Source organism: Salvia splendens, chromosome 11, assembly GCF_004379255.2.
Source record: "Salvia splendens isolate huo1 chromosome 11, SspV2, whole genome shotgun sequence".
NCBI classification, from domain to species: domain Eukaryota; kingdom Viridiplantae; phylum Streptophyta; class Magnoliopsida; order Lamiales; family Lamiaceae; genus Salvia; species Salvia splendens.
In genome coordinates this window covers 25,211,063-25,225,505 of record NC_056042.1, presented here as the reverse complement: position 1 = coordinate 25,225,505, position 14,443 = coordinate 25,211,063, and the positions used below count along the sequence as shown (strand labels likewise).

General features: G+C 38.1%; 1 pseudogene; it reads right to left on the bottom strand.

Moving 5' to 3' along the window:
* Positions 1–10,482: 10,482 nt before the first annotated feature.
* LOC121754044 lies at positions 10,483–11,979 on the bottom strand (annotated as a pseudogene).
* Between the last annotated feature and the right edge of the window lie 2,464 nt (positions 11,980–14,443).

Sequence of the window (14,443 nt, the reverse complement as noted above, 5' to 3'; positions counted from 1 at the left end):
CCCGAGGTCGAGTTCTGAAGATCTTCACGTGGAGAAGACGCAAGCCATCTTCGATTCTAAGTGAATCAACGAGTAAATTGGCTAACTCCGTAGTATGCATGTTTTAGGGATTGTTTGATCTAAAGCATGATTATAATTTAAGTTATGAGCATGATACGTGAAAAAAATTACGCGAATAAATTGTCTAAATAATCAGCTAAATAGATCAAATTCATGTGATCGGTTTTTATGCACGCTTCCGCTGCCAACACCTCATAAACAAATTTTAATTTTGTAAATAAGGTATATATATATATATATATATATATATATATATAATATATATATATATAGGGTAGTGATCAAGATATAACTAATCTTAAGTGTATAACTAGAGAACAAATCTCAGCCACACATCTTAATGGAACAAATTAATCCTATGGCTTAGCTATTTTTACATGTTTTAAATAAAAAGTAATTAACAAGGGCATTTTTGGAACTATATTAAACTCCAACGTCTCCTTCAAATTTCCAACTCCAATTTCAGAAAAAATGGGGCTTCTATTCACACTTCTTTTCCTCTCCCATCTCTTCCTCCTCTCCCCAGCCTCCGTCGCCGAGCTCAAACATGGAAGGTGTCTGACCAACTGCTGCAGAGGTTAATGACGGCATACCTCTCTCGCTGTCACCAGCGAAAAGGCGGTAGACGCCGGTGCACAATTTGTTCTGAAATCCAAAGGTGATCCAACAAGTTTGTTCTCAATATTTTGCATTATCAGAGAATGATTAAGATTGTGGATTTGGTGATAGTTAAATTAAAATAAAATAATTGTAGGATCGTGGATACACTGCGGGTACCACTTGTCGACGTCGATCGTAGCTCCGACGTTGCTGAGCCTTCCATTTGCATTTGGTTCATTGGGATGGAAGGCTGGGATTTTATGCCTGCTCATCGGAGCGATGGTAACATTCGACGGGATCGGGGCGCCGGCCGTCGGAGCGGGCCAGGGCGGCGGGGTGCTGGTTTATTAGGCTGTTGTGTAGTTCAACGCTAGGAATAATGCGACGGTGGTTTTTGATAACGCAACTGTGTCTACGTATTCCTATGCTGGAACGAATTGAGCACAAATTTCTTATTATAGGTTACCATGGATATTGTACAGGTATTTTGGTTGAAGTGGGGAGGTCGAGTTGTATTTGCAGGGTGAAGTCGGCTTGCAGCTCTCATGGATGTCGAGTTGTAGAGTCCTCAATTATTAAGCATAGCTTTTGATTTAACATTTCTAGGGCCTTTCTGTTGTGGTATTTTAATACGGGATCAGACCATATATATAAGTACACGATACTCTGTGACTGTTAAACTCTTGAGTATGGTTTGGAGTTTTAGTAGATCTGGATTCATCTCGTCATTCATCAGCTTAATCATTGATTAGTTGATTAATGTCTGCATGTCATTCTCTTCATATTTACCCAAGTTCATATTCTATGCCTTTCTTTTTCACACGCAATGATTCTTTTTTGGAAACTTGAACGAATCTAATATTTTTCCAGAAAACTAATATTTGTTTACAAAACACGTCACTCTTAACATGATTTTACTTCACTCTTGTTAACGAAACACATCACTCTTAGCATGATTTTACTTCGCTCTTGTTTACAAAACACATCACTCTTAGCATGATTTTACTTCACTGTTGTTAACAAAACACATCACTCTTAGCATGATTTTACTTCACTCTTGTTTACAAAACACATCACTCTTAGCATGATTTTACTTCACTCTTGTTAACAAAACACATCACTCTTAGCATGATTTTACTTCACTCTTGCTTACAAAAACACATAACTCTTAGCATGATTTTACTTCACTCTTGCTTACAAAACACATCACTCTTAGCATGATTTTACTTCACTCTTGCTTACAAACACATCACTCTTAGCATGATTTTACTTCACTCTTGTTTACAAAGCACATCACTCTATTATGATTTTACTTTACTCTTGCTTACAAAACACATCACTCTTAGCATGATTTTACTTCACTCTTGCTTACAAAACACATCACTCTTAGCATGATTTTACTTCACTGTTGTTAACAAAACACATCACTCTTAGCATGATTTTACTTCACTCTTGTTTACAAAACACATCACTCTTAGCATGATTTTAGTTCACTCTTGTTAACAAAACACATCACTACTAGCATGATTTTACTTCACCGTTGTTAACAACACACATCACTATCAGTATGATTTTAATTCATTATGGGGTTTAACTTTAAGTAATAATTGTAAGTAATTTAAATGAAGAATTATGAATTCCCTGTTGTGTTGGAATGTCACTGTCCCACTCACCAGCTTCTTCTACACATCTTATTTTTTAGAGAAAGAGAGCAACTACATACCTAATGAAAAGATTAAACATTGCAACTACATCTACAATTCCCATCAGGATTTAAATGAAACAAGCAAAAAACAATGTTCATTAATCAAAACACAAGCTAGCTAGGCAGATCAATTAGAGTCCTCGTTTGATCATATCTAAAAACCTCTGATCAGACTCTTGCCTCTGCAATCTCATATCCTGGTTGAACTTGTTGATAAACGCTTCCGGCTTCCACTTGTTTGTTGAAAGCCTCCACATCCATCGACAAGATCCCCTCCTCATCCTCCACCGCCCTCACCGCCACCTCCATGTACTCCACGAACACCACCCTGTTGAAGTGATGCTCCGCGTACATCGGCCACGCCGCCATCTGCTCCACAAACTTCACCACCATCCCCCTCCCCCATCCGCTCCACGAACCCCGCCGGCAGCAGCTCCTCCAAATCCGGCTCCGGCGGCTTCAGATACCGCCTGCTCCTCCGTCGGCGACGACCTCACCACCCATAAAAACCTCTCTCGCTCCTCTACACCCCCACCGCCACCTCCCTCAACGAGAAGAAGAGAGTAGAGAAGAGAAGAAAATAGAAGAGCGGGAGAAATGATTTTCAGGAATGAGCGACTAATTAGAGTTTAACCCTAATTTTATTTGTGCAATGACCATTATACCCCCGCCTTGTTATTATGAAGTAAATTAGTGATAGGGGAACTAATTTCTCCTTTAAATTCAAAAATTACATGTATTAATAATAGCCCTTGATTTTCTTGATCTTGCGGCTATGATTTGTTCTCTAGTTATTTGGTTAAGGGGTGTTTGCCATAGATCACTACCCTATATATATATATATATTATATATATATATATATATATATATATATATATATATATATATATATCCTAGGGGAGCGTTATTCTCCTTTTCACATCTTAGATCCTTTTTCCTTCTTAATATTACGTGTTAGATCTAAGGCATCAACGGATCAGATTGATTCTATAAAACTGGTTCCGTGTTGCATTATAGAAGGTGGTTGTATGCATTACAGGGTTATTATTGACATTTGACGGAAAAGTAACTGCCACATTTTGGTATCTGCGAATAATGCACCACATGGTCACGAGTAATGCTTATAATTGACTATATAATGCACAATATGTGAACTGCAATGCATACGAATAAGATGTACCATGTTATGATGTTTGGACACACGTTTCTTGTTTCCCCTAAGGGTTTAATAAGCTTAGGGGCTAGGGTATAGTACGTAGACACGTATGTAATCTTCACATGGTAACGATTAATGGATATAATTGACTATATAATGCACAATATGTGAACTGCAATGCATACGAATAAGATGTACCATGTTATGATGTTTGACACACGTTTCTTGTTTCCCCTAAGGGTTTAATAAGCTTAGGGGCTAGGGTATAGTACGTAGACATTACTAACAAATTGTTGTTATTAGAATATACGTATGTGCATTATTTGGTTTAGGTAGTGCATTATGTAGCTGTTAATTGTCATTATCTCAGTATATTATGCATTATTAGAGGTATTGTGTATATGGGTTAATCAACGGATTGAAGATTACATACGTGCATTTAGTAATGTCTACGTACTATACCCTAGCCCATAAGCTTATTAAACCCTTAGGGGAAACAAGAAACGTGTGTCAAACATCATAACATGGTACATATTATTCGTATGCATTGCAGTTCACATATTGTGCATTATATAGTTAATAACATCCATTACTCGTGACAATTTGGTGAATTATTCGTATCGTTTTATAATTTGTTATTAATGCGTACGTACTATACCCTAGCCCCTAAGCTTATTAAACCCTTAGGGGAAACAAGAAACGTGTGTCAAACATCATAACACAGTACATCTTGTTCGTATGCATTGTAGTTCACAAATTGTGCATTATATAGTCAATTATATCCATTACTCGTTACCATGTGAAGATTACATACATGTCTACGTACTATACCCTAGCCCCTAAGCTTATTAAACCCTTAGGGAAACAAGAAACGTGTGTCAAACATCATAACACAGCACATCTTGTTCGTATGCATTGCAGTTCACATATTGTGAATTATATAGGCAATTATATGCATTACTCGTGACCATGTGGTGCATTATTCGTAGCGGTTTCCAGCCATTATTAGATTACTATTGTACCCTCATAATGCACAAAATATGACAAATAATGCAACACGGGATTAATTACCCAATGTTGATCTTGACCGTCCATTTCTCTAATCTAATGGCTGATATTAAGAAGGAAAAAGGAGGAAATATAGGAAAAGGAAATGAATACATCCCATATATCCTATATATATATATATTTTTGTTTATATATATAAAAAAAATTGAATGTAAATATTATCTAAATCCAAATATGGAAAGAATTTCAGATAATAAAAAACGAATTAAAAAGCAAAATACATACCCATACCCACCAAGTAATTTGCAGATAGAATATAAAATTAAAATGCAAATGTGCACAGATATAAAAAACTTTTTACTTTGAGATTAACTTTTTCTATTTCCAGTTCGATGTAATTCCAATTCACACGGCACATTCTTTCTATTCCCAATTCCCTTCGCATCAATGTCTCTCTCTGGTCTTTTACTCATTTCACCATTGAAGCACTATTCTAGCTTCTTTTGCTTCCAAATCGAGGGGTTCTCCAGCGGCGATCAAGCAGACTGACGGTGCTGTCGCGGGCTAGCGATTGAGTTCGGGGCCAGCAGCTGGTTTAGGGGGACGAGGGACGAAGGAGAGCGTTGTGACATGATTGCAGCAAATTCAAATCAAGTGTACCGGTTGAACCGATTTCCGGCCAAACCGGTTTGGCCACTAACCGAGTCAAAACGGTTCAACGTCAAACCGGTTTAACATGCTCAACCGGACTGAACATCACGACGGTGTCCAGTCCAATTTTTAAAACACTGGTTAACATTGAAGGGAGTATAAAAAAATGATTCTTTTTTACTCGCCAAATCCAAATACGTACTATTATTATTTTTACTTAATCTAGGATTTTAAAAGAACAGTACTATCACATTGTGTCTCTCTTCTCGATTGTCACACATGTGAAAGATGAGTGAAGGATGGCTGTTGTTCTACCGTAAGTAAGCTTACATTTATCCGGATTAAATGATTTTGATACAGGTAAAAATTCATAGTTTCACGTAAGAACATCCACTAAGTTGTCCCCTCACCATCCCTTAAACTACTATTTGAGAGCTCCACTGTACTTTATTCCTCCATCCCTTAACTAAGGGACGGAACCTGCAACACTCCGTCCCTTAACCGTCCCTTAAATTACTATTCATTCAATTTCATTTTTTATTTTTTTTCCAACCCAATTCAATTAAAACAAATACACTTTATTAAAAAACAAACATCATTAAAATTAAAACAACATTAAAATTAAAAAAAAATAGAAAAAAGACATAATTAAAATCCTAAAAAAATAAAAATGGCATAATTTAATTTTCTCCGCCAAAGTTTTCCCAAATGTGCTCAATTAGATCCTCTTGGAGTTGGGCGTAGGCGCTAGAGTCGCGTGTCCTTGCCCGAATAGACAACCGTTCTTGTATTGACGGATGCGCTCCACTTCGCGGCGGACTACTTGTGGTTGAGCTTCCGGGGGATTCGGGGTCGAACCAATTTCCCGCCTCGGGTCCTTCGTCTTAGACAATCATGTTGTGCAAGATTATGCACGTATACATGATGTCGACCATGCTCTCCATGAACCACGAACGACCCGGGGCTTTGATGATGTTGAAGCGTGCTTGGAGAACCCCGAACGCCCTCTCCACATCCTTGCGAGCAGCCTCCTGCTTCTGCGCAAAAAGAGTCTGCTTTGGATTCGCAGGCCTGCTGCACGTCTTCACGAAGGGCGGCCACTTCGGGTAGATGTCATCGGCGAGATAGTACCCCATTTTATACAGCCGACTGTTGCCGACGAAGTTGATGGCCGGCGCTTTACCATCCAAAACTTCGGTAAAGAGGTCGGACTGGTGGAGCACGTTTATGTCGTTGTTCGAGCCAGGGACCCCGAAGTACGCGTGCCAGATCCAAAGCAGGTAGTCGGCAACAACCTCGAGTACAACGGTTGGGTGGGTGCCTTTGTGGCCGCTCGTGTAGGACCCCCTCCAAGCCACCGGGCAATTCTTCCATTGCCAGTGCATGCAATCGACACTGCCAAGCATCCCGGGGAATCCGTGTACTTGTTCGTACAGGTCGAGGAGGAACTGACAATCGGTCGTGTTTGCCCTCCGGAGAAATTCATTGGTAAAGGCTGCCCGGACGCCTTTGCAGAATTTGAGCAAGCACATGCGCCCAGTGGTGTCTCCGATGTGGAGGTATTCGTCGAACATGTCGGCCGTTTGTCCAGTCGCAAGCTGACGGATTGCTGCAGTACATTTATCGCAGAAGTAGTCGCGTACTAACTGTGCGACGGCTTCCTCTCGGTTCCGATGGATGTACTTCCGGGAGCGTCGTGGGGGCGGCGCGGCTTCCTCCGCCTCTCGTCGTTGATCTTCTTCAAGTGATTGTTCCATTAGTTGACGCATTTGCTCAAAATGATCCATTTGTTTGAGTTGATTTAAGATTAAATTGGAGTGGTTATAGAGAGGATTTGAGAGGAATAGATGTGTGTTTGTGTGTGAAATGAGTATGAAATAGGATTATTTATAGAGTAAATAAATCAAAAAAAGAAAATAAAAAATTAACGGTAACATTACCATTTGAAATTTTTTTTTTATTAAAATTCGAATTAAAAAAAATGAATTATTGCGTCATCCGTGACGACGCCCACTCGCGGGCCAGCGAGTGGGCGTCACACATGCATTGGGCGGGCGACGCGTCGCCCAGGCACGTGTTGGGACGGCGCGTCCCTTGCCTCGCGGCTACGGGCTACGGGACGGGCTGGAGACGGGTTTGGGACGGGACGAACGTTGCAACGCGTCCCGCGGCGGAACCGTCCCTCCGGGACGGAACGCGAGCCGCGCGCAGGACGCGTAGTGGATGCTCTAAGGATGCCGATGTAGCCTGGCCCGAATAGCCTGCTAAATTTATAGGGTTATGGAACTTAGGGTTGAAAATTACTAGCCCGATAAAATTATAATCTGATTAACCCGCACACGATTAACCTGCAACCGGTTAAGGTCAGACCCAAAACTTGATAAAATTTCTATGGTTCTATTAGTTTGGCTCTTAATTCGCACTTCATTAATTATTTTTATAATATAAATAACTAAAAAAATAAATTTCAATTTATATTAAATATACAAATTATTAATTAAATTTTTATTAATATAATAACAGATAAATAAACTAGAAACTTTAAATTCACTAAAAATATATTTAAAATTTCTCGATGTTTATTTTTATTTTGCAGAAATGTCAAATATTAGTATGTGGTCATATTTATGTTTGATTTTAAGCATATATCTCAAATTTATCATAATTAAATGTTTTTCAGTTTATAAATATAACTAATTTCATCATTATTTATTGGATTGATCGCATGCTAATTTTATCGGTAGCAACCCGATTAACCCGCTGGGCTAACCCGAAACTTGAGCTTTTGGGTTAGATTTGAACTTTTATAGAACGAAAAAATCACAATCAGATTAGTCCGCACGACCCGCGATTCGAATAGGGTTGGCCTGAAATCAGCTGGGCCGACCCCATTGACATCCTTACAGAAATCTAACAAATTTTCTAACACATTAAAATATATTTTCCTTGAAAATTATATTATCACAAATCATATTCTTTATAATTATAAATCTTAGAAATTATAATCTCAATAATCATATTTCTATAAATCATATTTTCGTACTTTCCCTAATAAATTTTACTTTCCTAATACTAGCAAATAGGCCCACTATGTTTTAAGTTTATCTTATCTTTTCTAAAATCTAAATCCTAATTATTTTACATTCCTAATACTAGCAAATAGGCTCACAATGTTTTAAGTGTTCTTATAGAAATCTCATCTTTATACTACTTTTTCACTATATGGCTCGTAGATTTCCTATTATTCATACTCTTGAAAAGGGATAATAAATAACTTTAGAATTTTAAAACAAAACAAAGTGAAGAAACGAGGCTGACTTGGGTGTAATATGTCCAGATTGAACAGAGATGAATAACAAATAGGTTGGGCGGGAGTAATTGGAATACTCTCACTGACCCATAAAAATAAGGATATTATCATTTTTTATCCGTTCCATAAAAGTATTTCATTATTATTTATAGAAAGTTCTTTCAACTTATTAATATTACTTTTATATATATATATATATATATATATATATATATATATATATATATATATATATATATTAATTTACAACTTATATTAGTGGCGTCCATCACTAGAGTTATAGCTTCGTCATGAGAACATGAGTTGTATTTTAAAAAAGAGATGAATAGATGATGATAGTAGCTTAGTAGAGAGTCCGTCCGTCTACGGATAATTTCACAATATGGATGTGAAATCGTCCTCCCTGCACGACCGATCATCCTAAGAATTAGCTATAGAGTGAAATCGTCTTCCTTCCAATATCCCTGTTGGAGTATCATATACTTAAAATACTACGGAGTACTCCCTTATAATAATGTACTGATTTGAATTTTTAAAATTAGAAAGTTTATATATTTCAGTTAAAAAGAATATAATTCAAAGTATTTTTCAAGGAGGGAGGGAGTAGTATTTATGTTCTAGAAAGTAAAGAGATCTAAGTTATGGTAGTACTTAAATTCATAACATAACTAGCACCATGATGGTGGTGGCCGTTGGGAGAAAACCACCGCTTTCACCACCAACGTTTTTGAAACAACTTTTTTTTTTTTTGCAGTGTTCTTGCATTCGTTATTGAACCCAAAATATTTTTCTTTCTTTTCCATAAGTAAATATCGAGGACTAGTCCTCTCTAACAAACTATCCTAAACAAATCACTATTTGTAATCACAATTAAATGTCAAAACGTTAGATTTGAGAGATCGAAGCGAACCGTAGGAAAGCCGAACGTCCGATCACAAAATTAAAATAAAAATAAAAAACAGAAAAGAGTTTAATGATTTATGTGTTGTACAGTTGGGAAGCAGTTCCAAGTTTGGTGTTGGTATCTAAGTAGGGGTCCTTCTCTAATAGATTATGAATGAAAGGGTCCCTACTTTTGCAATATGATCTATAATATAAAGTGACAAAAGCAAAAATTTATAAAGTGTGCAAAAATTAAAAATCAAGAGTGGTCTTATCCGAAATCTGGAAAAGCATTTACCCACTACATTTTGTTGGTGGAAATTAAGGGAAGCTAATATGCTCTTCATATCACATTTTCCTTCTTACATCTCAGTAGACAAAAAGACAACTCTGGAATTCATTTGGTGTACTTTTGCTTGCCACCCACACCTCCACCCAATGGCCTACTTTGATTAATCAGAGCTCAAGTAGTTGGTATTCTCATAAGCTTCAATCCTACTACCATATACATCGATCATACATTTTGAGATTTATTCTATTTCAATTTAGGTTTATTCAATTTGTGATCTGATGTTCAATTTAGGTTTATTTAATGGGAATTTCATATTACAATCAATATATAATTAGTGTGTAAGCAGTAAAGTTTGCTCCTTTACTAATTGTGTAGATGTATTAGGGTTAATTCTTAATGAGTAGTTCACATACTATATAAATTAATATCAACTAGTTGAGTGATAATTAATACATTAATCCATTTGTACCAGGATGATGCATTCATGTAAGCTAGGATACAAATATAACCACTACATGAAATAATAAATATTACTCCGTCCGTCCCTGAAAGTTTGTCATATTTTTCCATTTCCGTCCGTTCCATAAAATTTGTCCATTTTCACTTTTTACCATTTTTGGTAGTGCACCCCAGATTCCACTAACTCATTCCTACTCACATTTTGGATATACATTCCACTAACTTTTCATTACATTTCTTAAAACTCGTGTCGAATTTGGGGAAGGAGGGACTAGTACTAGACTATTACATATATTTACTATAGTTAACTACAGTATTGAGCAGTGGTAGCTTTAGCTACAGTAGGTAGCTAGGTTAATTAGACACAGAAAAAGCATATCCATCTTCCCAAAACGATTCGTTACACAAGTGCAAAAGCTTTCAAACAAGAAGAACTCTAAAAAAGCACAGAATTAAAAAAGCAAAGGAGTATATATATAACACCATGAATCAGAAATGTGATGCTCTTATAATTATCTATGCCATTTATTTCGATGGTTTCCATACCGATGCCCATACTACCGGTTCCTCTTTCCACGCCAAAAAAATGCCAGTCTGATCATCCTCCGCCGCCAACGACCACCCCGCCCTGTACCTCTTCAGCAGCGCCCTCACGTCGTCCACCACGTCCTCGCTGTGTGCCACCGCAGCGAATCCCGCCTCCCGCAGCCTCCCCGACCACTGCCTCCCCCTCTCACAATCACGCTCCTCCACTTTCTCACCATCACACGCCAAAACCCTAACTATCTTTCTCAAGCACTCCCTCTCCAGCATCAGCTTCTCGTTGCTCGTCGCCGCGAAGCTCTCCTCCAGCATGTCGAAATACACCGTGTGGAACCTCAGGCACTCCTCGAATCGCTCCGCGAAATCGCCCGAGAAATCCGCCTCTTCCTCCACCACCGTCACCACCTTAGGGTTTAGCGATTTCATCGCCTCGATCAAATTAGGGCTCAGCGCGCCCACGCAGTTCACCGCGAGGGCTTCGCCCTCGCGGACAGCGAGCGCGTCGAGATCGGCGATGACGGCGAGCTCGAAGGGGACGCCCATGAGCCTGGCGAATTTCTCGATCCGCGGCGTGATCTCCTTCATGGCGGATTTAACGGCGGCTGCGGCGGCGACGACGGTTAGGCGGAGGCGCGGGGTGTCGTCGGAGCGGGTGGCGAGGGCTTCTAGGAGGGTGGGCCACTGGGTGCAGAGGGTGGTGCTGAGGTCGATGATGTGGAGGTTGGGCTCGCCCTCCAAGGCCTCCAGCGTGGCGCCGTTGGACGCCACGTGGCCGAAGGTGGTCCAGGGGCTGACCTCTTGGAATTTCAGGATTAGTCTTCTGGACGAGTCAAAGGAGTGGCTCCGCTCGGCGACGGAGGTTAGGGTTTTGAAGCAGCAGCGGCGGCCGGAGTCGGTGGCCTTGCAGAAGAGGGCTTGGAGGAAGTAGGCGGCGATCTTCTGGTCGGGGTCGCCGTAGGGGCAGGCGAGCTCGTTAAGCATCCAGAGGAGGGGTGCATCTTGCCGGAGTCCTTTTCCGACATCGCGGCAGCGCACTCGCGGAGGAGCTTTGGCGCCCACTTGGCGTCGCCGTTGCCCTCCGCGGCCGAGTCGGAGGAGGAGGTGGTCGGCTGCATGTCTCCGTTGATGTTGATGATTCTAGGGTTGAGGAATTTGGGATTAATGGCATCCATGGATTTCTCTGCTTGGGGCGAGGCTAAGGTGCATTTGGCATAGGATAAAGAGGAGAAAACAAATGCATATGGAGGAATTTAATTCGTATTCAATCAGTTTGGTTTATATATGCTCATTCTCTTATTAATATGTTACTTACTATTTAAAGACGAATGGGTCCATCACCATGCTATTACTATATAGTATCTCTCTATGTTCCGCAGTAGTGGAGTCATTTCCTTTCTTAAATCATGTACCGAAATGAAACGTCTCAACTACTAAGGAAAGAGGAGATTATTAATTAATTAATTAATTAATTTTTTGGTTTTAAGTAGTTTGACATCCTTGCTATATACTTCTCTCTCTGTCCCACTACAAGTGAGGCGTTTCTTTTCGGTAATTATTTTGATAAGATGATAATAAATAGTAGTTAGTGAGAAGAGAAAGTAAAGTAATAAAATCATATATACATTATTCTCTTACTTACTTTACTTTCTCTATATTCTAAATATTTATTATCATTTGCAAAACAACGTCCGAATTGAAGCACCTCACTTTTACTGAACGGAGGGAGCACAAAGATATATGTCATTTTCGGTGTTATATTTAATAATGTGGGAGAAACCAAATTAAATTGAGTATTTGGTGCTTCAATTAGCATTTTGGTTTTGGAATTATTGGTTGAGTTTGCTTCCAAACTTTTATTCTATTTTGGATTCAATAGAAATTAATTATATATACTTCAACTGATAGCCTAGGAACAAACGGGAAGACAAATTAAATGATCATATATTAGATCATCAAAGCAATAATTAATGATGTTTATGATGTTCGCCTCTCAACAAAACACTAATATTAATCATTTTCATGGGGTATAAACATTAAGCATATATTTGAGCTCAAGGGAATCACGATTATATAAATAATGCTTCTCGGTTTAAGGCTAATTAATTAGTAGAGTCCAGGTAGGACTTGTGCTCTAGGTAGGCTAATGATGACAAAGTAGATGATGATAAAAACTATATGCTGAAGAGAAAACGTATGCATAATCCTTCATTTTGACTTGGTTTCTCCAAACTTTTGGTGTAAATATGTTTTATATTTTCCTTGTTAATAGTAATTCTGTGTTGTTACATTTATTAGCTGCACTATTGAAACTCAAAAGTTGTATCTTTAAATGATTATACTATCATTTAATTTTTTTTGTTTTCTTCTGATTATATATTATTATTAAAATTTAAAAATAAAAAAATCATTAAAACAATTAAAAGTACATAATTGAAAAAAATCACAATTTAAATAAAAAGTTGAATAGAAAATGAAAACAATACATAATTTATAACATTTTAATTGGATTAATTTAAGTTTAATGCAAAAACATATGTTATTAATTTAGGTACATAACAACATTTTTGAGCAAATTTTATAGAGTTTCAACTCAGTATTATATTAAACTTACATATAATTAATCACGTTGTGAACTTTTGCACAATGCACGTAATTATGCAAGTACTTCCTAAAACTTGCCCTTATGTGCTAAATTCAAAGGATTAAAACCTAACCTATAAAAAGTTAGGTTAAAGTGGATGTAAAAGATAGATATGAAGAACTGTAATGAATAGGAGAGTTTCTTTAGGACCTTGGACCTTTTTTTCAAAGAATGAAGACAATTCTTGGCTATATTTACCAAAGCAACTCACCTACAATGACACTACTAGCTAGCAACACAACACTAAAGCATACCTGTACATCACATAGGGGCGGATACGAAAAAAAATACGATAAGGGCTGCAGTATATGTATATATACATTTTTTCTCATTCTTGTTAAGGGCTCAATATTGATTTTGAAAATTAAAAAAAAATTGCAGTAGAGTAAAAGGAAAAAAAAAATTTGGGTAAGGGCTTAAGCCCTACCCTTTCTCCATGTGTCATCACATGATTACTCAAACAACCAACTAGATTGATTGATAAAGCTCTTCCTTCTAAAATAGAGAAAATACACTCAAAGTGGTTATAAAATTTAAAATTCTGATATATGAAAGGTTTTACAGGAAGCTTTTATACTTGGAAGATGAAAGAATGTTGAGCACAAACTATCCCACATTGGTTGTTGAAGGGAAGTTGGAAGGTGTACATAAATCTTGTCCAACTCCAATTAGTTTGACCCAAAATAAATCCGTGCGCTTGACCCAAAGCGAACAATATCAAACTACTATTGTAGTCGACTTTCCAAACAAAGAACGTGTTAAAACTCTTATATCTTATCCCACATCGACGTATCAGAGCAGGTCCAAGTCAATGATGGATTTTATCTCTTTATCTCTTCTCTAGCCTAGCCATATTATGGAAGTCCGATGGGCCTTCCACCCGCCAGGTGGTGTCAGGACACAGACAAAATGACCTATCCTCAAACTCAATATGACATTCCAAAAGGCCACCACATGCTCATCCATAGATTGGGTACTCACGAAAGGATCATTAAAACATGCAAACTTCGACCCATCGATCTTTGCAAAACAAAGATGTTAATTTTCCACATTCACGAAATTTCCATAATAAGGAGGAAATCTTAACTTAACAACCCTATTCTCCATCACCCTTTTAAACCGAAAATCAAACAAA